Source organism: Pongo abelii, chromosome Y, assembly GCF_028885655.2.
Source record: "Pongo abelii isolate AG06213 chromosome Y, NHGRI_mPonAbe1-v2.0_pri, whole genome shotgun sequence".
Lineage (NCBI taxonomy): Eukaryota > Metazoa > Chordata > Mammalia > Primates > Hominidae > Pongo > Pongo abelii.
The window spans coordinates 56,607,572-56,633,938 of record NC_072009.2 but is presented as its reverse complement, the minus strand read 5'-3'; the positions used below and the strand labels follow the sequence as shown (position 1 = coordinate 56,633,938).

Sequence of the window (26,367 nt, the reverse complement as noted above, 5' to 3'; positions counted from 1 at the left end):
CCATTGATATGTAACAATAAACCCATGGAAAGGAATATGAGCCAAAAAGTCTCAACACCTGGATACTATGCCCAGTCATATGACACAATCTCCTCATCTTTGAGAGTGACAGGTTTAACTTTTACCTGAATGTGTATATTAGCGTCACAATCTCACATGTGTGTTGCGCCAATACATAACACTCTCTACAAGAGCTGAGGGTTTTTTAAACCTGCATAAGAATTGCAAAGCTCTCTGAGTCCTACTTGCTCCTATGGGCTCACAAACTTACATACAGCCCTAAACTCAGGTTTGATAGTCATCACCTCCCCTATAGGCAGGGTTGAGGAGGAAGACCCATTATTATGCCCGTGGGCTGGGTCCAGAAATGAGTCACCATCCCAACTTTTGTCAGATTAACATATAAAAGTCAAACCTCCATCTTTGAGCTGTATTCTATTGTTAGACTCAGGACCTCAAACTTAGTCATTGTAAATGTTGGATGATGACAACTTTTGATTTCACCTGGGTGTGTAACCATGAGTCTCTATCTGAACTTTTTGCTGGGCCCTGTTATGAAACATTCTACTACCAAAGAGTTTGAAAAAATATAACTCAGTGTTGTAAGTTTCTGTGACCTTGGTAGAAATATGTAACCCAGGAACTTACCTGTTGCCCTAAGCCTAATGATGAGAGGTAAAATGTCTCCTATTGGCTGAATCCCAAAATAAGTTTGATCATCATGCCTATGAACTAAAGCAAGATATATGTCATAATCCCATATGTGGCCGAATAAGTATGCAGGCGGAAACATCACCTATATGGTGTGCCAGGCAATATGTCAAAATTCCTTCTCTAGGCAGGGTATAGGATATTAGGTCTCAATAACTGGATGCTGGAGCCGGCAAGATGACAACATCTCACATGTGGAAAATACCCAGCCAAGTTAGGAGAGCCAAAACATCTACATTATGGGCTGAAGATATGTCAAAATACCTTCAGTGGCTCCAACATCATAAGGATGTTGGGCTGGAGAGTCACATCATAAGGATGCTGGGCTTATCAATATGCAATATGCCATAATTTCTTCTTTCTGCAAAACCCAGGCAGATGAGTAACATCATTGGGATGCCGGGCCCTGCAATAGGTCCAAATTCTTTTTTTTGTGGGCATGGTTCAGGAAGAAGAGGAGAGTCACATATTCTGAGTGTTGGGATCAGCAATGTGCCAAAATCCTCTTAAGTGAAGCCCCAGGCAGAAAAATAGAGTCACATTTTTAGATCATGGGCTCAGAAATATGTCCAAATGTTTCCAGCAGGCAGGGCTCATTGAGATGAGGAAAGTCTTATCACCTTGGGGCTTTCCTTCAAATATGCAGAATGTAACATGTAAGCAGAAACAAGGTAGAGGAGCCACATCTGTTTGGTGCTGGGTCCTGAGATATGTCACAAGGCTGTCTTAGGATATCATCCAGCAAAAGGAGTTACATAAACGAGGTGCAAATTCTCTGCTTGTTCCACAATGCTCCATGTGAGTAGATCCCAGAGAGGGAGTCAATTCAACCAGGTGATAGCTGAAGAGACATATCACAATGTACTCTATGAAGCATAGCCCTGGCGAAAGAGTGCCCTCACCTGTGTGCCTGGCGTAGAAATATGTCACTCTCCAGGTCGGCAGGGCCCAAACCAGAGAGCCACATAACTTAGGTGAGAGGCCTAGAGGTATGTGACAATGCCCTACTTTCAGCATGGCTCTGGCAAAAGTATACCCTCACCTGTGTGATTGGCATTGCGATATGTCACTATCCTTCCTTTGGGCAGGGCCCATTCCAAAGATGAGAGTTACATCACCTATGAGGTGGACACCGGATTATTTCACTGTAATTTTTGTGGACATGGCACAGGCAAGAATGTAAGATCACCTGGCTGCTAGATCCAGTGATCTGTCACAACACTTACTGAGAGAAGAGCCTAGGCATGAGAGTTATATCCCCTCGGGGTTGACCCAGGCAGATGTCACAATTTCGTATGTAAACTGGGACCATTCTGGAAAGTCAAACCACACAGGTGCTTGGCAAATACATATATCACAATCACACTTTCAGAAAACGTCAAAGGTGAGATTTATGATACCACACATGTCCTGTTTTTATGTGTGACAGTTGGCTGCAACCATGTGAGATGATGACAGTTATTTCTGTCAGCTGGGTTTGCATACAAGACTCACAATTTCATCTGTGTGCTGAGTGCTACATTGGTTCTACTTGTATAACCCAAAGACATCATAAAGTATGTGTGAATGTTGTAATCTTTTGTGACCTTTGTACAAGAATGTGATCCATAATATCACATGTGTCCCTACACCTAATTATAAGAGCCTAAATATTGTATATTTGCTGAGTTCACACCTAAGAGTCATCATCTTTCCTGTGCGTCTTGTCTAGGTATATGTTACAATTCCATGAGTGGTTATGAAGCAGGCAGAACAGCCTCATCACCTAAATTCTGGGCCTGAAATATTTCAATATTATCTTTGTAGACAGAGTCCTGTCAGAAATGCCACAGGACTTGTGTTCTGGGTCCAGCTCTGTGGCACAGTGTCCCTTGTGGGCAGTGTCCAGGAAGAAGTGGAGAGTAATATCACCTAAATAACAGGTCCCAAAATATGTCAAAATGCCTCCTGTTGACAGGACCCAGGAAAGAGAGTCATATCATTTAGATGCAGTGTTTAGAAATGCTACAATTACCAAATTAAGCAGGGTACAGGCAGGAGAGGAGAATCATGTAACCTAGATGATGTGTTCAGAAATATGATACAATCCCTCCTGAGGCCACTGTTAAAATAGCACAGTAAAATCATCAAGTTACTTGGCCAGGTATTTGTCAAAATTTCATTTGTGGGCTATACCTAGGGAGAATTATTAAATCTCTCTGGAGCTGGGCAAAGGTATGTTTCACAATTTCACTTGTGGAAAGATTTAAGAATTAGAGTCACCATCCTGCACATGTCCTGGCTCCAAACATATGGGTTGCTGTTAGGCTTTTGTTTTGGTCTCAGGTATATGACACAATATCACCTGTGGCCAGAAAGAAGGCAAGAAACTCACATCACCTACATGGGTGCAGGTCCAGTGAGATGTTGCAATCCACCTGGTGGACAAAACCCTTGCAGAAGTGTCAGATCACTTGGATGTTGGTTTCAGTGATATATTAAAAAAACCCTCTGTGGGAAGGACTTTGGCATGAGAGAAGACTCAATTCATCTAGGAAATTGGCCTGGATTATGTCACAATGACCATTAACTGCAGTAACAAGGCTAAAGAGTGAGCTCACCTTGGTGCTGTGCCCAGGAACATGTCCCAAGCTCCCTGTGGTCAGGACACAATGAAAAGTGAAGAAACATCACCTCAGTGCTGAGCCAAGTGATATGTTACTATGTTGGCAGAACCCCCCCAAAAAATCTCATCTCCTGGGTGCAGTAGCCTGTGATGTGTCACAATGCTCTGTAACTGCAGGGCCAAGACAGTAGAAGGGAGTCACATCACTTACGTGATGGACCTAAATATAAGACACAATTCTCTTTTTAGGCAGTTTTCAGGCAGGTAAATCACATCACGTGGGTGATGGTCCCAGTGATATATAAAAGTGCCCTTTGTAAGCAGAGACAAGGATGGTGTTATATATTGATTAGGGGCTTGTTGCGCATATGGCAAAATTTCATCTGTGGTCTGGGCCTAGAAATGTGCATCAAATTACCCACGTGCTGGGCAGAGTTACATGACCTAATCACACTTTCAAGAAGGTTCAGAAATAATTTTCAGTCCACTCAGGTCCTAGCTTTGGGTATGAGAATCAACACATTCTATGAGTTGGGTCATAGTACAGGAGTCACAATCTCAGCAATGGGAAGATCCATGTGTAAGAGCCCCAATCCCGCTTGAAGACTGTGTTCTAATAAGAGAGACACAGCACCACAGTTCTGCTTAATCTTAGTTCAAACATCATGAAACACCTGTGGATCAGATTCATGTACAAGTGTAATCGTTTCAAGAGTCAATGGCTTATGTGTGTGAGATTTAGCACTGCATTGGTAGGCTCTGTTCATGGGTGAGAATAACAATTGTGTCAGCTTGGTGTGCATCCAAGAGTCACAATACCACCTGCTTTCGGGTGCCTGTTATGACACCCTTTGTACCACTCAGGCTTTATATGATACGCCTGAGTGGGATAATTTTCTGTGTATTCTTACAGGTGGGTGATAGAGAACTTTACCCATGACCATAGAGTTATTATTGTGCATATGAGCTGAATCCAAGTATATGTCCCAATTTCCCCTTTGGACAGAGACAAGACAGAAGAAGAGTCTCATCATCTGGATTCTGATCCAGGGATACATATTAATCTGCACTGTAGGCAGGACCCAGTCAGAAGAGTCATATCACCTGGGTACAGTCTCAAGTAATTTGTCATCATGCCTACTGAATACAGGGTTTAAAAAAAGTGGATAGTCAATGTCTCTTGGGACTGGGCTCAGCACATCTTCTGGGACTCTCTTGGCAGAGTCCAGGACAAAGAGGAGAGTCACATCACCTAGGTTTTTCACTCAGTGGTACGTCACAATTTCTTCAGTGGGCAGGATTCTGCAGGAGAGTAGATTTGTATTACCTAGATGCTTTATCTAGTGATACGTCACAGTGTCCTTTGTGGGCAGGGCACTGGCAGGAGAGACACACCACTTAGCTGATAGGCCTAAAGACATGTGATAATATCCACTGTTGTCAGGGTCCAAGCAGAGGGTTAAAGTATTATGATTCTAACCCAGGGATGTTTTACAATGCAACCATGGAAAAGAATTTAAGCCTAAAATTCTCAACACCTAGAGGTACTAGGCCTAGTGATATGGCACAATCTCTTCATCTATTAGGGTGACAACTTTGACTGTTTGTTTGGTGAGTATATAAGAGTCACAATCTCATGTGTATTCTGGGTGATCCCATGACACACTCTACAACATACCAAGGCTTTAAGCAACAGGCATGAGAGTTGCAATCCATTCTGAGGCCTACATGCTCCTATTGACTCACAATCTTACATACTGCTTTAAACTCAGTTATGATAGGCAACATCCCTCTTTATAGGCTAGGTTCAGACAGAAGACACATTATTATGCCCCTGATGTGGGTCCAGAAGTGAGTTACGATTTCACCTGTAGCAAGATCCATATATGAAAGTCACAATTCCATCTTTGTACTTTATTTACTTGTTAGACTCAGGACTTCAACAGTGGGCTTTTTAAATGTGGGATGTTGACAAATTTTTCTCTTACCTGCATGTGTAATCAAGAGTCAAAACCTTAACTTTTGCTGAGCCATGTTATAAAACTCTGTGTACCAACCAAGGAGCTTATAGATTATGTGTTACTGTTGTAAGCTTCTGTGAACTTTGTACAAATTTGCAACTCATAACCTTACCTATTTTTCTAAGTGTAGCCATGAAAGGCAAAACATCTAATATTGGTGAAATTTCAATTTCAGTTCGATCATAATGCATCTGAAATGAAGCAATGGAAATTTCATACCATTTGTAGAAAAAAATTTTTGCAGAAAGGTAGCATACTTAGGTGCAGTGTCAAGCAATATGTCACAATGCCCTCTCAATGCAGGGTCTAGAAATTGGGGTTATGATAACTGGGTGCTGGACTCAGCAATAAGACACAAACCCAAATGTAGAAAATATAGGAAAAAGAAATGCATACTAATGATGAGAACAAGATTACCTACAGAATAGGCCCATGGTATGTAAAAAATCCTTTGTTATTCTGGAACAGGCAAAAGAGTTACATCATCAGGGTGGGGGTTCCAGCAGTATGCCACAATTTTCTCTTTATGCTGGACCTAGTAAGAAAAGAAACGTCATCTTCATGCTGGGACCAGCGATACATCAAAGCTCCTTTTCATGGGCATAGTTCAGGAAAAAACGAGTCATCTTACCTAAGTATTGGGCTGAGCAATATGTCACATCACCCCATTCTAAAGGCTCTTGCAGAAAAAAAGATTCACATCACTTAAGACACAGGCTCAGATATATGGCCCAATGTCCCAAGTAGGCAGGACTCATGCAGAAGAGAAGAGTCATATCACCTAGGTGCTTACTAGGTATGTGACACAATCTAACATGTGAGGTGAAGCCAGGGAGAAGAGTCACATCGCCTTGATGCTGGGTCCTAAGATATGTCACAAGACTTCCTTAAGACAGGACACAGGCAACAGAGTTACAAAAAATAAGTACAAAAAATATCACAATGCTCAATGTGGGCAGGGCACAAGCAGGGAGTCACATCACCTAGGGGATTGGCCCAGAGATATGTCACACTGTCCTCCTTGAGTCATGGCCCTGGTGAAAGAGTACCATCACCCATGTGCGCAGCCTAGCAATATGTCCACTATACAGGTAAGCAGGACCCAAGCAGGAGAGCAACATCATCTAGCTGATAGGCCCACAGATTTGTTACAATGCCTTCTTTAGGACATGGCCTTAGCAAGAAAGTACCATCACCTCTGTGCATTATGTTGTTATCCAGGTAAGCAGTACCCAAGCAGGAGCACAACATCTCCTAGGTGATAGGCCAAGAGATTTGTCACAATGCCCTCTTTAGGACATGGTACTAGCAAAATGTCCTGTCACCTCTGTGCCTGGCTAAGCCCTATGTCACTATCACCCACTCAGACAAAAATGTAACATGACCTGGGTGCGGGATCTAGTGATATGTCATGATTCTTAATGACAGCAGGGTCGAGGCAGGAGCTTCACATCACCTAAAGGTTGGCCCGGGTTGATATCACAATAACATATGTGGACTGGAACAAATCTGGAGAATAAAATCACGCAGGTGCTTGGTGAAGATTTATATCACTCACACTGGCAGAAAATTCTGAGAATGAGATTTATAATACCACACATGTCTTGTTTTCATGATTGGCAGTTGGCGTCATATATGTGAGATGGTGACAGTACTTGCTGTCAGCTGAGTGCACACATAAGACTCACAGTTTAACCTTTCTCTTGGGTTCCGTTATAAAACTCTCTGTATGGGCCAAGGCCTTTATGAAACATCTGAGGCTGTTATAATCTTCCTTGTCTTCTTTTTTAGGAGAAAGTGATTTAATCACTCCTGTTTCTGAAGCAAGTTATGAGACTCAGAAGTAACCCTATTTATCAGGTCCACATATGAGAGTCATTATCATGCCTGTAAGTTGTGCCTAGGTATATGTAACAATTTACTTTGTGGATTATGAAATAGGCATGACAGCCAAGTACACTAAATGCTGAGCCAGAAATGTTCCAATATTCTCCTTGTAGGCATATTCCTGGCAGTAGAGTTGCATAAACTGGGGGTTACAACCAGATATATGGCACAATGCCCCTTGTGGGCAGTGTCCAGACAGAAGAAGAGATTCATATCACCTAAATGCTAGGCCCAGAGATATGTCACAATGTCTCATGTTGAAGGGACCAGGAAATAGATTCATACAATTTGGATGGCATGATTAGAAATGCTATAATCCTCAGTGGAAGGAGGGTTCAGACAGCAGAGGAGAGTAAGAAAACTAGATGATGGGTCCAAAACCATGCGACAATCCTTCCTGAGGATATTCTTAAGACAGGAGAGTCAAATTGCCAAGGTGCTCAGCTGAGCAATGTGTCCAAATCTCATTTGTGGGCAACATTTAGGCAAGATGATTAAGTCACTCAAGAGATGGGAAATAGAATATGTCACGATAACACTGGTGGAAAGTTTCAGGAATGGGAGTCACCATCTTGGATGTGACCTGGCTTCAGGTTTAAGAGTCATGATTAGTCCTCTCATTTGCTCTCAAGTATATGGCATGATATCATCTACAGACAGAGGGCAAGCTGAAATGTCGCATCACTTGTGAGGGTGCTGGTCCAGTGAGATGTCACAATCTTTCTTGTGGCCAGGACCCTGGAAGAAGAGGCACATCCCCTGGAAGCTGGTTTTAGTGATATATCAAAATTTCTTCTGTCGGACCGGGCTTAAGAAGGTGAGGAGAATCACTTTACCTGTATCTAGGCAGTTGGCCTAGATATATGTCACAATGGCCACTAGGTGCAAAACCAAAGTATGAAAATGACCTCACCTTGGAGGAGGTGGGTTTATCAATATGTCACAATCTCCCCTGTGGTCAGGGTGAGGTAGGAGAGTAGAAACATCACCTAGGTGCTAAGCCAAGTGATACATTACAAAGCTTTCTGTTTTTAGAACCCAGAATGGAGTGTCATGATTTCTGGGTATAGTATCCAGTTATGTGTCACAATGCACCATAATTACAGGGGAAAGGCAGTAGAAGTGAGTCACATCACTTACGTGATGGACCTAGATAAAAGCCACAATGCTTTATATAGGCTGGAATCAAGCAAATAATACACATCTCCTGGGTGCTCGTCCCAGTGATACATAAAAGTGCCATTTGTAGGCAGGCCCAGTCACCTTTGCTTAGGTTTTTGGTCCACGTATGTCACAATTTCATCTTGGGTTATGGCCTGAAAAGGAGAGTCAAATTACTCAGGAGCTGGGCTAACTTTTAAGTCCCAATCACACACCAGAAGTAAGTTTCACAGTCCCACACAAGTCCTGGCTTTATTTACATAAGTAAACACCTCCTGTGAGTTGGGTCGAAGCAGAGGAGACACAATCTAAACAATGGGCATAATCCATGTAGAAGATGGCCATCCCACTTGATGTCTGTGTTCCAGGGGGACAGTCCCAGCCTCACAGGTGTGCTGAACCATGCATCCCCAAACCACCTGTGAGTCAGACCCACATATGAGATGAACAATTTCAATCTTTTACTGCTCTTTTGGCGAGATTTAGTACTTTATTTGCAGGTTCTGTTCTTGTGAGAGAATGACAGTCGTGTCAGTTGGGTGTGGATCCAATAATCACAATAGCATTGGGTTGCTGTTCCCTGTTGTAACACTCATCATACTACTCACATTTTATACGATATGCTGGAGTGTCATAATACTGTGTGAACTTTATACCACTATGAGAACAATTACTTTGCTTATGGCCATAAGAATGGCTCTGAGAATCAAAATATCTCTCCTTTTTGGGTCCGGGTATGATAGTTATATTATTGCATGGTATCTGAAGCTGGGTATATGATAAAATTTTACCTGTGGGCAGAAAGATGGCAGGAGAGTCTCATCACCTGGATGGTGAGCTCAGGATACATTATAATCTTAGAGAAACAGAGAAGACTCACATCATCTAGGTGCTGGGCTCAGCAATATGTAATAATCCCCTGTTTTGGCAGACTCCAGAATAAAGAGGAGAGTTGCATTACCCAGTTTTTGCAGTCAGCGTTATGTCACAATTCTTTTAGTGGGCAGGACCTAGGAAGGAGAGAAGAGTCACATTTCCTAGATGATATCCCCAATGATGTCACAATGTTCTTTGGTGAAAGAGCCCAAGCAAAATAGACAAGTCACCCAAGAAATAGGCTCAGATATATGTGATAATATCCCTACTTGGCAGGATCAAGTAGTAAAGAGTCACATTATTATGATTCTGACCCAACGATACATCACAACGCACACATGGGAAACAATTAAAGCAGTTTTTACTGCTGGGTACTAGGCCCAGTGATATGACAATATCTCCTCATCTTTTAGGGTGACACCTTTAACTGCTAACTCCTATGTATGTAAGTCACATTGTCACATATGTGCTGGGCCATTGTGTGACATCCTCTAGAACAGCTGGGAATTTTATACAACATGCATGAGACTCACAAACTACTCTGAGGTGCACATGCTCATTTTGACTCTGAATATTATATGTTGCCTTAAACTCAGATATGACAGTCAACATCTCCCATTTATGTTAAGTTCAGGAATGAGACTTATTTTTATGCCTGTGAGCTGGGTCTAAAAATGAGTGACGGTTGCACCTGTGGCAAAATCCACAAAAGAGAGTCACAATTCCATCTTTGTACTGTTTTACTTGTTAGACTCAGTATCTCAGCAATGGGCTTTCTAAATGAGGGGTGGTGACAAGTTTTACTTTCAATTGTGTGTGTAATTGAGAATCACAATCTTAACTTTTTGCTGGGCCTTTTTAGGAAACTCTCCGTACCACCCAAGGAGTTTATACAATATTAATTATTGTTCTGTGAGCTTTGTACAAATAGGCAACCCAGGATTTTACCTATTGCCCTAAGCCTTGGAATGAGAGGCAAAATACCTTCTATTTGCTGAATCACAATGTAAGTTTCACCATCATACCTGTAAACTGAAACAAGGTATATTTTATAATCCCATTAGTGAGCAAAAAATTACAAAAAAGAGTAACATCACTTAGGTGCTGTAGCACACAGCATGTCATAGTGCCATCTCTAGGCAGAATACAGAAAGTGGGGTCACATTATCTGGATGTTGGACCTAGCAACATGACACAATTTTACTTGTAAAAAAATAATAAACTCAACAAACGGATGAAAGCCAAAACACTTACACATTTGGCTGAAGATATGTCAAAATACTCTCTGTGGCTCTGGCGCCGGCAGGACTGAAGCGTCATTAGAGTGCTGGACCTACCATTATGCAATCACTCCCTCACTATTCAGGACTGTAGCAGAAGAGTAACATCCTTTCTGAGTGCAGTAGGTGAAACTTTCCCTTGGTGGGCATGATTCAGAAAAAAGGCAATAGTCACATAACCTAAATCCTGGTCTCAGAAATACATCACAATTTCAGCATTTTAAAGGCTGAGGCAGGGGAAGACAGTCATGTCACTTAGGTCATGGGCTTAGAAACGTGTCCCAATGTCCCCAGTAGGCAGAACTCAGGCAGAAGAGGAGAGCAGTTTCTCATTGGTGCTTCTTTAGGTATATGTCTCAATCTAACACATGGGCAGAAACCAGGCAGAAGAGCCATATAACCTGGGTGCTGGGTCCTAAGGTATGCTGCAAGTCCCCATTTGTTCAGAACCAAGGTGAAAGGGTTACATCACCTTGGGGCAGGTTTCACTTTCATGTCACAATGCTCTATGTGTGTGAGGCCAAAGCATTCAGTCCCATCAACTAGTTTATTAGCCCAAGAGATAGGTCACAAAGTCCTCTGTGAAGCATAGTCTTGGCAAAGGAGTATCATCACCTGTGTGTCTGGCCTAGAAATATGTCATTTTCCAGGTTGTCAGGGCCCAAGCAGGAGAGCCGCTTAACCTAGGTGACAGGTGCAGAGATATGTCACAATGCCCTACTTTGGGCATGGCACTGGCAGAAAGTACCCACAGCTGTATGCCTGGCTTCACAATATGTCACCATCCTTCCTTTATGCAGGGCCCATTCCAGAGATTAGAGTTTCATCACCTATGAGGTGCACGCAAAAATATGTTCACAATAATTTCATTTGGCATGGCAGAGACAAGAAGGTGAACATCAACTGGATGCTAGATCTAGTGATATGTGCAATACTTACTGAGAGAAGGGCCCAGGCAGGAGAGTCACATATCCTCGAGGTTGGCCTAGGTAGATAGCACAATCCCGTAGATGGGCTGGAACAGGCCTGGAGGGTCAAATTACACTGATGCTTGGCAAAGATTTATATCACAATCACACTGTCAGAAAATTCAAAAGATGTGATTTACAAAACCATGCATGTCCTGCTTCCATGTGTGACAGTTGCCTTCATCCATGAGAGATGATGACAGTCCTTACTGACAGTTGGATGTGCATACAAGATGCACAATGTCATCTGAGTTGAACCCTGCTTTGACTCTTTCTGTATAAACCAAACGCTCTGTAAAATATGTGTGAGTGTTGTAATCTTTTGTGATGTTTGTACAAGAAAGTGATTCAGGACATCATGCATGTCCCTAAACTGAATTTTAAGAGTAAAAATATCCTCTATTGGATGAGTTCACATATAAGAGTCATTATTATTCCTGCTAGCCCTCCCTAGGTATTTGTTACAATTTGCTCTGTGGTTATGAATCAGGCCTAACAGCCACATCACCTAAATGCTGGCCCAGAAATATTCCAGTATTCTTTTTGCAGGAAGAGTCCTGTCCAAAATATCACATAACTTGTGTGCTAAATCCAACTCTGTTACACAATGTTCATTTTGGGCTGTGTCTAGTCAGGAGAGGAAAGTCATCTGACCTAAAAGCTGGGCTCAAGCATGTGTCAAAATGCCTCTCAACAGGAGAGTTTCTCCAAAAAAGAGAGTCATGTCATTTGAATGCAGTGTTTAGAAAAGCTACAATTACTATAGGAAGCAGGGTACGGGTCAAAGAGGAGAGTCATATACCCTAAATAATGGGTCCAGAAATATGTGGCTATTTTGCCTGAGGACACTTTTTAGATAGCAGTCAAATCACCAAGGTGCTTGGTGCAGATATTTGTCAAACTTTCTTTTGTAGGCTATATCTAGGCAGAATTATTAAATCACTCAGGAACTGAACTACAATATATGTCACAATTACACTTGTGGAAAGGCTTAGGTATAAGACTCAACTGTGGGCTTTGTAAATGTGGGATGGTGGCAACTTTTAATTCCACCTGGGTGTGTAATCGAGAGTCCCAATTTGAACTTTTTGCTGGCCCCTGCTATGAAAATTTCTACCTCAAAAGAGTTTATAAAATGTAAGTTAGTTGTGTAAGTTTCTGTGATCTTGGTACAGATATGCAACACAGGACCCTATCTATTGCCCCAAGCCTAACAATGAAAGGCAAATGTTTTCTATTGGCTGAATCCAAATATAAGTTTGATCATCATGGCTGTGAACTTAAACTGGGTATATGTTATAATCACGTATGTGGGCAAAACACTGTGCAGAAGTGTAACATCACTCGGATGCTGTGCCCGGCAATATGTCACAATGTCTTCTGTATGCAGGGTGTAGGAAATTGGGTCACATTAACTGGGTGCTGGACCCAGAAATATGACACAATTTCATATGTGTAAAAAACCCAGCCCAGTTATGAGAGCCAAAACACCTACATAATGGGCCAAATATATGCCAAAATACATTCGGTATCAGCAGCACAGGCAGGAGTATCACATCTTAAGGGTGCTGGGCCCAGCAATATGCAATATGCCATAATTATCTCTTTATGCAGATCCCATGCAGAAGAGTAACATGATCTGCAGGCTGGGCAGTAATATGTGTCAAATTTCTTTTTTCTAGGCAGGGATAAGGAGAAATAGGAGAGTCACATATCCTGAGTCCTGGGCTCAGCGACTTGACAAAATCCTCCTATTATGAAGGGCCAGGAAGAAAAAGAGAGTCACATCACTTAGGTCATGGTCTCAGAGATATGTCCTAATATTCCAACCAGGCAGAGCTCAGGCAGATGAGGACAGCCATATCACCTATGTGCTTCCATCAAAATATGTCACAATTTAACATGTGGACAGAAACTATGCAGAAGAGCCACATCACTTGGGTGCTGGGTCCTGTGATATGTCAAAAATTGCTCTTAACACAGCACCTAGCCAAGAGAGATACATCATACTAGGTGAAGGTTCTCTGCTTATGATGCAATGCTTCATCTGGTTAGGACCCAGGGAGAGAGTCACTTCATTTAGGTGACAGGCCCAGAGATATGTCTAAGGTGCTGTGTGAAGCATAGCCCTGGAAAAGGGTACCATCGCCTGTGTGCCTGGCCTAGAAGAGTGTCACTTTCAAGGTTGGAAGGACCCTAGCAGGAGAGCCACATAATGTAGGCGATAGACCCAGAGATATGTCACATTGCCCACCTCCAGGCATCCACAGGATAAGGAGGACCCTTGCCTGTGCACCAGTCCTTGCATTATGTCACTATCATTCTGTTGTGCAGTGCCCATTCCAGAGAGGAGACTCACATCAACTATAAGGTAAACACAGAAATATGTCACAAAAATTTTTGTGGGTAGTGTGCAAGTAAGGATGTAACATTACCTGGGAGCTAGATCCAGTGATATGTCACAATCTTTACTGAGAGATAGAACAAGGCAGGAAAGTCATGTCAACTTGAGGTTGGCTTAGGTAGATTTCATGACCCCACCTATGAGCTGGAACAAGTCCAGAGCATCAAATTACACAAGTGCTTGGTGAAAATTTATATCATACTCACACTGTCAGAAAATTCGAAAGATGAGATTTACCATCTTACCATACATGCCGGGTTTCATGTGTGACAGTTACCTTTATGCATGTGAGATAATGAGTTCTTACTTTCAGCTTTAACTGGGTGTGCAAACAAGACTCACGATTTCATCTGTGTGCTGAGCCCTGCTTTGACTTTGTGTGTATAACCCAAAGACTTTGTAAAATATGTATGACTGCTGTAATATTTTGTGACCTTTGTACAAGAAGGAGATCCAGGACATCACGCATGTCCCTAAAGTGAGTTACAAGATGCAAAATATCCTCTATTGTCTGAGTCTACATATGAGAGTCATTATCATGGCTGTGAGCCATGCATAGGTATATGTTACAATTCACTCTGTGGTTAAGAAGGAGGCCTAACAGCCCTATCACATAAATGCTGGGTCAGAAATACTCCAATATTCTTTTTGTAGTCAGGGCTCTCTAAGAAATATCACATAACTTATGTGCTATGTCCAGCTCTGTGGCTCCATATCCCTTGTGGACAGTGTCTAGGCAGGAGAGGAGAGAAATATCACATAAATGATGGGCCCAAAATTTTGTCAAAATGCTTCCTGTTGACAGGTCCCATGCAAGAGTGTCATATCATTTGGATGCAGGGATTATAAATACTACAATCACTAAAAGAAGAAGGGTACAGGCAGGAGAGAAGAGTCATGTAATCTAGATGAAGGATACAGAAGTATGTTACAATATCCCCTGAGGACATTTTAAGATACGTCAGTCAGATCACCAAGGTGCTTGACCGATGTATCTGTCAAAATCTCATTTGCTATACCTAGGCAGAATTATTAAATCACTCAGGAGTTGAGCAAAGGTATTTGTCACAATTACACTTGTGAAAAGGCTTAAGTCTAAGAGTCACCATCCTGCACAACTCGTAGGCTCCAGTCATATGGGTTGTTACTAGGCTTTTGTTCTGGTCTCTGGTATATGGCAGACTATCACCTGTGGCCAGAGAGAACACAAGAAAGCCCCATCACCTATGTGGGTCTGGGCCACTAAGACATCACAATTCACCTTGTGGGCAGGAACATGGTGGAAGGGTCACATCACCTGGATTTCAGTGACATATCAAAACCCTCTCTCTGGGCAGCACTTTGGCAAGACAGGAGGCTCACTTCACCGAGGCAATTGGCCTAGATGTATGTCACAATGTCTATCCTGTGCAGTAACCAAATCGTAGAGTGGCCTCACATAGGTGTTGGTCCCAGGAAATATGTCACAATCTCCCTGAGGTCTGAGCCGAGGCAAAAGTGAAGAAACATCACCTAGGTACTGAGCCAAGTGATGTGTTCAATGCTTCCTGTTGGCAGAACCCAAAAAGAAAAATCACATCACCTGAATGCAGTACCCAGTTCTTAGTCACAATGCCCTGTAAGTGCGTGGCCAAGGAAGTAGAAGGGAGTCACATCACTTATATGATGGACCTAGATATATAACAAAATTCCTTTTGTAGAAAGGTTTCAGGCAGATAACTCACATCATCTGGTTGATGGTCCCAGTGACATATGTAAAATTTCCGTTTGAAGGCAGAGCCGCGATGGATGTTATCTATTGCTTAGGTGCTTGCTCCACATATGGCACAATTACTTCCGTGATCTGGGCCCAGAAAATGACTCAAATTATTCATTTGCTGGACAAAGTGATTTGTCCCAATCACACTCTCATATATGTTTGGAAATAAGTTTCACATCCCACACAAGTCCTGGTTTTGTGTATGTGAGTCAATTCTTTCTATAAGTTGGGTCAAAATGGAGGAGTCAAAATCTCAACAACGGACAAGATTCATGTATAAGAGCCACAATCCCCCTTGTACATTGTGGTCCAGGAGGGGAGTCATGGCACCACAGGTGTGCTGAATCCTGGTTCAAATGTTAACCACCTGTGGATCAGGTCCCTGTATGTGCGTAATTATTTCAAACATACACTGCTTTTAATGTGTGAGATTTAGTACCTCATTCCTAGACCCTGCTTATATGTGAGAATTACAATCATTTCAGCTAAAAGAGTCACATTCTTACCTGGTTGCTGGTCTCTGTTATGACACTCTTTGCACCATTAATGCTTTATATGATATACCTGATTATTATAATCCTTCATGACTTTTATACAAGTGAAAAACACAGGGCTTTACCCATGGCCATGAGACTGGCTATGAGAGTCAAAATATTCCTACTGGCTCGGTCCAGGTATGAGAGTTATTTTTGTCCATGCGTGCTTAATCCAGGTATAGGTCAAAATTTCACCTGTAAGCAGGGACAAGGAAAGGGAGTCAACTCAGCTCGACACTGAACCAGTGATACAGCATAATGCTGGACCTAGTCAGAAGAGTCACTTCACCTGGTTACAGTTTCAAATAATATGCCACGAAGCCCACCATAGAAAGGGAAGAAAAGAGAGGAGAGTCACTCCACCTATGCATGTGCTGGACTCTGCAACATGTAATAACCCTCTCTCTTGGTAGAGTCTAGAATGTGAAGGAGAGTCACATCATGTAGGTTTTTCAATCAGCGGTATGTCACAATTTGTTTGCTGAACAAGGTTCAGGCAGGAGATGAGAGTCACACTACCTAGATGTTAAGCCAAACAATATTTCACAATGTCTTCTGGGTGCAGGACACTGTCAGAAGAGACCAATCATCTAGCTTATAGACCCATAGATATGTGATAGTATCCCCTTTTGGCAGGGTCCAGACAGAAGAGTCCCATTATTATGATTCTAACACAGTGATATGTCACAATCCACCCAAGGAAAGGAATTTAAGCCAAATAGTCTCAACACCTAAGCACTAGGCCTATTAATAGGCCAAATCCTCTTGTCTTTGAGAGTGACACTATAAACTCTGAGCTGGGTGTGTATATGAGAGTAACAATTTCACTAATATCCTGGGCTGTTGCATGACTCTCATCAATATTCAAAAGCTTTATACATCATGCATGAGAATTTCAAACCACTCTAAGGCCTTCATGTTTATATGGACTCATGACCTTACATATTCCCCTAAACCCAGGTGTAATAGTCGGCATCTCTTCTATAGGCTGGGTTAGAAATGAGACTCATTTTTATGCCTGTGAGCTGGATCTAGAAATAAGTCACAATCCCACCTGTGGCCAGACCTACATACTGAGGGCACAATTCCAACTTTGTACTGCATTCAATTGTAAAACTCATGTTCTTAACAGTGGCCTTTGGACATGTAGAATGATGACAACACTTGCTTTTACCTGGGTGTGTAATCAAGAATCTCAAACTGAACTCTTCACTGGTCCCTATCAGCAAACTCTCTATACCACCAAAGAAGTTCATACATGATGAGTTAGCGTTGTAAAGCTCTGTGAGCTTGGTACAAATATGCAACTCAGATTTTATGTATTGCCTGAAGCCTAGCAATGAAAGGTAAAATATCTCCTATTGGCTGAATCTCAATATAAATTTGACCATCATGCCTGTGAACTGAAGTCATAGTCCTATTTGTGGGCAGAAAAAGAAGGCCAGAGGGTAACATCACTTAAGTGCTGTGCCAAGCAACATGGCACAATGCCCTCTCTAGGTAGTGTATAGGAATTAGAGTCATGTTAACTGAGTTCTGGACTCAGCAATATGAAGCAATCCATTATGTGGAAAAAAAACAAAAAACAAAACAAACATACAAAAAAACCCAGCAAAAACATGAGGGCCAAAACACCTACATAATGGGCCCAGGATCTGTGAAAATACCTTTTCTGGCTCCAGCAAAGTCATGAGTTTTATATTTTCAGGGTACTGGGCCCAGCAGTATGTTAAAATATTCTCTACATACAGGACCCATGTAAAAGCGTAACATTATCTGGGTGCTGGGCCCTGCAATAGGCCAAAATTTCTGTTTGTGGGCGTGATTTGAGAAAAAAAAAAGAGGTGAATCAAATAACCTGATTGCTAGGCTGAACAATATTTCACAATGTCTCCATTGTAAAGACCCAGCAGAAAAAGAGAGTCACTTCCCTCAGTTCATGGGCTCAGAGATATAGCCCAGTATCCCCAGTAAACAGGGCCCAGTCAGAAAGGGAGAGTCATATCACCTAAATGCTGCCCTAGTTATATGCCATAATCTTACCTATGGGCAGAAACCAGACTGAAAAGCCACATCACCTGGGTACAACTGCAAGTAATATGTCACCATCCACAGTGTAGACAGGTTTCTTATAAAAATAGATAATGACACCACGTGGGTGCTCTGCTCACCAATATGTAATAATTCCCTCTCCTGACAGAGTCCAGGAAAAAAAGGGGACTTCCATCACCTAGGCTTTGCACTTGATGGTGTATAACAGTTTTTTCAGTGAGGAGGATCCAGGCAGGAGGGATGAATCAAATTACCTAGACTCTAAACCTAGCAATGTGTCACAGTGTCTCCCCTGGGCAAGGTACTGGCAGGAGGGACATATTACATAGCCAATAGGCCTGGAGATACGGGAAAATATCCTCTGTTTGCAGGGCCCTGGAAGAAGAGTCACATTATTTTGATTCTGACCCAGTAATATGTAACAACACCCTAATGGAATGAAATTTAAACTAAAAGTTCTCAACACCAGGTACTAGTGCAAGAAATATGACAAAATCTCCTCATCTTTAAGGCTGACACCATTAAATGTTAGCTATCTGTGTATAAGAGAGTCACAATCTCATGTGTGTGCTTGCCATTGTATGACACTCTCTATAATACCTGAGAACATTATACAATATACATGAGAGTTGCAATCCTCTCTGAGGCCTACAGGCATTTACAAAATTATGATTATACATATTGCCGTAAACCCAGGTATGACAGTCAGCATCTCTCCTATAGGCTGGTGCTAAGGAAGAGATCATTATCATGACTGAGAGCTGGCTCCAAAAATGAGTCGCCATCCCACCTGTGACCATATTCATTTATGAAAGTCACAATTCCATCTTTGTGGTGTATTCACTTGTTAGACTCAGGATCTGAACAATGGGCTTTGTAAATGTAGGATGGTAAAAAACTTACTTTCACATGAGTGTGTAGTCAAGAATCATAATCTTAACAGTTTGCTGAGCACTGTTAAGAAATACTTGGTATCACCCAGGAAGTTTTTATTACATGAGTTAGTGTTGTAAACTACTGTGAGCTTTGTAGAAACATGCAATGAATAACCTGATACTTTGACCTAAACCCAGTGGTGAAAGGAAAAATATCTCCTGTTGGCTGAATCCCAACATAAGCTTGATCATCATACCTTTGGACTGAAGCAAGGTATTTGTCATAATCCCATTTGTTAGCAACCTATGCAGAATGTTAACATCACTTAGGTTCTTTGTCAAGCAATATGTCATGATGCCCTCTGTAAGCAGCGCCTAGGAAAGAGGGCCACATTAACTGCAGGCTGGAGTCAGCAATATAATACAACCACACATGGAAGAAACTCAGCAAAGTGGTAAGAGTGAAAACACCTAGAAAATGGGCCAAAGATATGTCAAAATACCTTCTGTGGTCCCGGCACAAGCAGGAGAGTCACATCATTAGGGTTCTAGGCCAAGAGATATGCCACAATTTCCTCTTTATGCACAACCTAGGCAGAAGAGCAACTTCATCCGGGTACTAGGCCCTGAAATACGGCAAAAGATCTGTTCATGGGCATTGTTCAGTTACAAAACGAGAGTCACATAACCTAAGTTCTGAGCTCATCAATATGTCATAATCTTACCATTGTAAAGCCCTAGACAAAAAAAGAGTCACATCACTTAGGTCACAGGCTTAGAAATATGGCCCAATATCACCAGTAGGCTGGGTTCAGACAGAAGAAGAGCCATATTACCTAGATGCTTCTTTAGCTATGTGTCACAATTTAATATGTGGGCAAAAACCAAGTTGAAGGGCCACATCGCGTGGTCCTCTGTACTGAGATATTCACAAGTCCCCCTAAAAAAGGACCCAGGCAAGAGGGTTACATCAACTAAGTGCAGATTCCATGCTTATATCTCAATACTTCATGTGGGCAGGACCAAGCAGGAAGTCACATCACCTTTGTGATAGGCCCAGAGATAGATGACAAAGCATTTTTGAAAGCATGGCCCTGGCAGAAGAGTTCCATCACCTTTGTGCCTGGCCTAGCAGTATGTCACTACTCAACTGGGCAAGTTTCAAGCAGAAGAGCCATATCACCTACATGATAGGTCCTGTGATATGTCAAATGCCATTTTTTGGGCATAGCCCTGACAAAAGAGCATTATCACTTGTGTGCCTGGCCTAGAAATGTGTCACTAATTTTCCCTGTGTTCAGGGCCCTTTCCAGAGAGGAGAGTGACATCTTCTAACTGATGGACACTGTAATATGTCACAATGATGTCTGCGAGCATGGCACAAGCAAGAATGTAATGTCACCTGTGTGCTGGATCCAATGATGTTATAATTCTGAGTGGAGGGCCCAGGCAAAAGAGTGACATCACTTCAAGGCTGGCTTAGGTAGATATCAAAATCCCATAGGTAGGCTGGAACCAGTCTGAAGGGTGAACTCACACAGGTGCTTGGCAAAGATTTATATCACAGTCATGATGGAATAAAATTCTAGGGCTTAGATTTACAATATCACACATGTTCTACTTTTATGTAGGACAGTTGCCTTCATCATCTGTAATGGTGAAAACCATTACTGTCAGCTGAATGTGCATATGAGAATCCCAATTTTCTCCATGTGCTAGGCCCTGTTATGATTCTCTCTATACAACAAAAGGATGCTATAAAATACGTGTGATTGTTGTAATCTTTTGTGACCTTTTTACCAGAAGGAGATCCTGGATATCACTTATCTCCCTAAGCCTAGTTATAAGAGTCAAAATATTTCCTATTGACTGGGTTCACATATGGGAGTCCTTTTATCATGCATTTTAGATCTATCGTGCATTTTAGATGTGTCTACATATATGGCACCATCTCATCTGTGGTAGTTAAACAGGCAGAAAACCACATCACCTATATCCTAAGCCAGAAATACTCCAATTTTTTTTGTAGAGAGGGCCCTAACAGAAATGTCACAAAACTTGGGTGCTAAGCTCAGCTCTATGGCATAATGCCCTTTGTGGAGTGTGTCCAGGAAGTAGAGGAGAGTCATATCTCCTAAATGATGGGCCCAGAGAGATATCACAAAGCCTCCCCTTTAAAAAGCCCAGACAAGAGACTCATGTCATTTGGGTGCAGTGCTTAGAAATGCTACTCTTCACTGGAAGCAGGGTTCATGCAGAAGAGGAGAGTCATGTAACCTAGACAGCGGCTGCAGAGATATGTTATGATCACTTCTGAGAACCTGTTAGGACACGAGAGTAAAATCACAAAGGTTCTTGGCAAAGGTATAGGTCCAAATGTCATCTGTGGGCTATAACAATGCAGGATTATTAAATCACTCAGGAGCTGGGCAAAGGCGTATGTCACAATAGTACCTGTGAAAAGGGGCAGGGATGAGAGTAATGATCCGGCACATGTCCTGGCCATGGGGAAAAGCATCATCATTAGGCTCTTTATCTGGTCTCAGGTAAATGGAACAATATACCTGTGGGCAGAGAGAAAAAGGAAAGTTCGATCACCTTAGTAGATGCTGGTCCAGTGAAACTTCTCAATTGTCCTTGTGGCTAGGACTCTGATAGAAGAGTCACATCATCTGGATGCTGTTTTCAGTGATATATAAAATGCCCCCTGTGAGCAGAACTTAGGCAGGAGAGAAGACAAACTCCACTTAGGCAATTGGCCTGAATATACATCACAACGGCCCCTATATGTAGGATCAAGGCAGGGGAGTAACCTTACTTTGGTGCTAGGTTCAGCAATATGTTACAGTCTCTCTGGCAGTCAGGGCACAGGCAAGAGGAAAGAAACATCACCTAGTTGCTGAGGCAAGTAATATGTTACAAAGCTTCCTATTGGCAGAAACTTCATCCCCCAAAAAAGTCACATCACCTGGGCGTGGTACCTAGTTATGTGTCACAATCCACCAGAAGTGCAGGGCCAAGACAGTAGAAGGAAGTCATATCACTTAAGTAATCAACTTAAATAAAAACCACAGTGCTCTCTGTAGGCAGGCTTCAGGCCAAGATTTCACATCAGCCAAGTGCTGGTCTCAGTGATATGTAAAAGTACCCTATATTTCATTACCAAAAAAGATGTTACATATTTCTTAGTTGCTTGGTGCACGTAAGTCACAATTTCAACTGTGTTCTGGGCCTGGAAAGGGGAGTCAAAACACTCAGATTCTGTGCAAAGTTATACTTCTCAATTACACACTCAAAAATGTTCAGAAATAAGTTTCACAGTCCCACACAAGTCCTGGCTTTGGGTATGAGAGTCAACACCTCCTATAAGTTGGGTTGAAGTACAGGTGTCACAATCTTAAAAATAGGAAAGATCCATATGTAAGAGCCTGAATCCCACTTGAAGATTGTGTTCCAGTAGGAAAGTCAAAGTACCACAGGTTGGCTAAATCATAGTTCAAACATCACCAAACCACCTATGGATCAGATTCATGTATGAGAGTAACAATTTCAAGCTTCAACTGCTTATGTGTGTGAGATTTACTATCTCATTTGTAGGCTCTGTACATGTGTGAAAATGAAAATCGTGTCAGTTGTGTATGCATCCAAGAGTCACAATAGAACCTGGTTGCCGGTACCTGTTATGAAACTCTTGCCTGAATAGTATAATTTCCTGTGAATTATTACAGGTGGGAGATCTAGGACATTACTCATGGCCTTAAGACTGCCTGTGAAAGTCAAATATCTCCCACTGGCTAGGTCTAGGTATGAAAGTTATTATTGTGTATATGAGCTGAATCCAGGTATACATCGCAATTTCACCTTTGGACAGAGACAAGACAGAAGAGTTACATTATTTCGGTGCTGAGCAAGGGATACATTATAACTTCCTTTTCAGTCAGGACCCAGTCAGAACAGTCATATCACCTGGATACAGTCTCAGATAATATTATCATGACAACTAAACACTGGGTTGAAAAATAGAGGATTGCCACACCCCTAGGTGCTGGGCTCAGCAATATATTATTATTTCCTCATTAGCAGAGTACAAGACAAACTCATTGGCAGAGTCCAAGACAAAGAAGAGAGTCACATCACCTAGGTTTTGCACTCAGTGGTATGTCACAATTTCTTCAGTGGCCAGAATCCAGGCAGGAGTGGAGAGCCACATTACCTAGATACTATAGAGATATGTCCCAGTGTCCTCTGTGGCAGGGCACTGGCATGAGAGACACATCACCTAGCTGGTAGGTCCAGAGATATGTGATAATATCTCCTGTTGGCTGGGTCCAAGAAGAAGTCTCACATTATTAGGATTCTGACCCAAGGATAATTCACAATGCACCTATCGGCAAGAATTTAAGCCAAAATTCTCAACACTTGGTTACCAGGCCTAGTAATAAGACACACTCTCCTCATCTTTTAGGGTGACACCTTTAACTTTCAGCTAAGCTTGAATATTAGAGTCACAATCTCACATGTATGCTGGGCCAATGTATGACACTCTTTACATCCAAGGGCTTTATAAAACCTGCATGAGGGTTGCAAAGCTCTCAGTGACCTTCATGCTCATATGGATTCAAAATTTTACATATTGCCCTCAATTCAGGTTTGATAGTTAGCATCTCATTTATAGGTAGGGTTAAAGGAGAAGAGCCATTATTATCCCACCTCCAGACAGATCCACATGTAAATTCACAGTTCCAAATTTGTGCCATATTCCACAGTCAGCATTGTGTACGTAGGATGGTGATAACATTTAATTTTACTTGGGTGTGTAACCAATAGTCCAAATCTGAACTTTTTACTGGGCCCTGTTATGAAAGTTTTTACCACCAATGAATTTATACAATATAAGTCGGTGTTGTAATCTTCTTTGGGCTTCATACAGATATGCAACCCAGGACTTACCTGTTGCCCTAAATCCAAGGATGAGAGGCATAATATATCCTATTTTCTGAATTCCAGTATAAACATGATCATCATGTATATGAACTGAATCGAGATACATGTCACAATCCCATTTGTATATAATAATAATAATAATAATAATAATAATAATAATAATAATAATAAACAGAAAGGTAACACCAGTTAGATGCTGTGCCAAGCAACATGACTCCGTGCCTTCTCTAAGCCGGGTATAGAAAATTGGGTCAAATTAACTGGGTGCTAGACACAGCAATATGACATCATTTAATGTGACAAAAAGCCAGAAAAGTTATGAGAGCCAAAATACATACATAACGGACCCAAGATATGTCAATATAACTTCAGTGTCTCCAGCACAGACAGGAGAGTCACATCATAATGGTGCTGGGCACAGCAATAGGAAATATGCCATAATTTCCTCTTTTTACAGAAACCAGGCAGAAAAGTAACAATATCTGGGTCTTGGGCCCTGTAATAGGTCAAAATTCCTTTTAAGGGGGACATGGTTTGGGAAATAGAAAAGAGTCATATATCCTGAGAGCTGAGCTCAGCAATGTGTCAAAATCATCCTATTGTGAGGCCCAGGCAGAAATAGAGAGTCACATCACTTAGGCCGTGAACTCAGAGATATGTCCCAATGTTCCCAGTAGGCAGAGCTCAGGCAGGTGAGGAGAATTATATCAACTAGGTGCTTTTGTAGGAATATGTCACAGTGTAATGTGTGCACAGAAACCAGACAGAAGAGCCACATCACTGGGGGCTGGGTCCTGACATATGTCACAAGGCTAACTAAGGACAGCACCCAGGTAAAAGTGTTACATCACCTAGATGCATGTTCTCTGCTCATGCCACAATGCTCCATGTCTGTAGGGCCCAATTTGGGAGTCACCTCACCGAGGTGATAGGCACAGGGATATGTCATAATAACCTCTGGGAAGCATAGCTCTGTCAAAGAGTAACGTCACCTATGAGTCTGTCCTAGAAATATATCATTCTCTAGGTTGGCAGTGCCCAAGCAGAAAAGCCATATAACATAGGTGATAGGCCCAGAGATATGTCACAATGCCTTTTATGGGGACATATTTCTGGAAAAACAGTACCCTCACCTGTGTGCCTGGCCTTGCAATAAGTAACTATCCTTCCTTTGTCCAGGGCCCATTCCATAGAGGAGATTTACATAACCTATAGTTGGACACAGAAATATGTCATAATAATTATGATGGGCATGGCACACACAAAAATGTAACATCCCCTGCGTGTTATATCAAGTGATATTTCACAATCCTTACTGAGAGAAGGGCCCAGGCACAAGAGTCACATCACCTCGAGATTGGCCTAGATAGATATCACAATCCCATAGATAGTCTGGAACAAGTCTGTAGAGTCAAATTACACAGGTGCTCGGCAAAGATCTATATCACAATCACATTGTCAGAAAATCCCACAGATGAGATTTATAATATGACACATGTCTTATCTTCATATGTGACAGCTGGTTTCATCCATGTGAGATGATGACAGCTTTACTGTCAGCTAGGTGTTCCTCCAAGACTCAAAATTTCTCCTGTGTGTTGAGCCCTGCTTTCACTCTGTCTGTATAACCCAGACTTTGTAAAATATGTGTGACTGTTGTAATCATTTGTGATGTATGCAGAAGGTGATCCAAGACATCACAAACATCTGTAAACTTATTTTAAGAGTCAAAATATCCTCTGTGGGCTGAGTCCACATATGACAGTCACTATTATTTCTGTGAGCTGTGCCTAGGTATACATATATATATATACACATATATATATATCTGTTTTATATATATATACATATATATCTGTTTTATATATATATACATATATATCTGTTTTATGTATATATACACACATATATATCTGTTTTATATATATATCTGATATACATATATATCTGATATATATAGCTGATATATATATCTGATATATATATATCTGATATATATATATATATATATATTCTCTGTTTATACCACAATACTCCATGTCTGTGGGCCCAATTTAGGAGTCACTTCACTGAGGTGATAGGCACAGGGTTTTGTCATAATAACCTCTATGAAGCATAGCTCTGTCAAAGAGTAGCATCACTTGTGAGTCTGTCTCAGACTTTATGTATATATATAAAACACTCTCTGTGGTTATAAAGCAGGCAGAACAGCCACATCACCTAAATTCTTGGCCAGAAGTATTCCAATATTCTCCTTATAGGCAGGATTCTGTAGAAATGCCACATAA

At 41.7% G+C, this 26,367-nt stretch overlaps 1 long non-coding RNA gene and 1 pseudogene across 1 annotated transcript; both read right to left on the bottom strand.

The window, feature by feature from the left end:
• Positions 1–4,346: 4,346 nt before the first annotated feature.
• On the bottom strand, positions 4,347–23,741 carry LOC129053336 (testis-specific basic protein Y 2-like; annotated as a pseudogene).
• LOC129053149 (uncharacterized) lies at positions 9,307–10,629 on the bottom strand. The gene is made up of 3 exons (XR_008518239.2): positions 10,516–10,629; positions 10,246–10,293; positions 9,307–9,395 (listed from the first exon to the last, which is right to left on the bottom strand). It is a non-coding gene; the product is annotated as an uncharacterized LOC129053149 (long non-coding RNA).
• Positions 23,742–26,367: the final 2,626 nt, after the last annotated feature.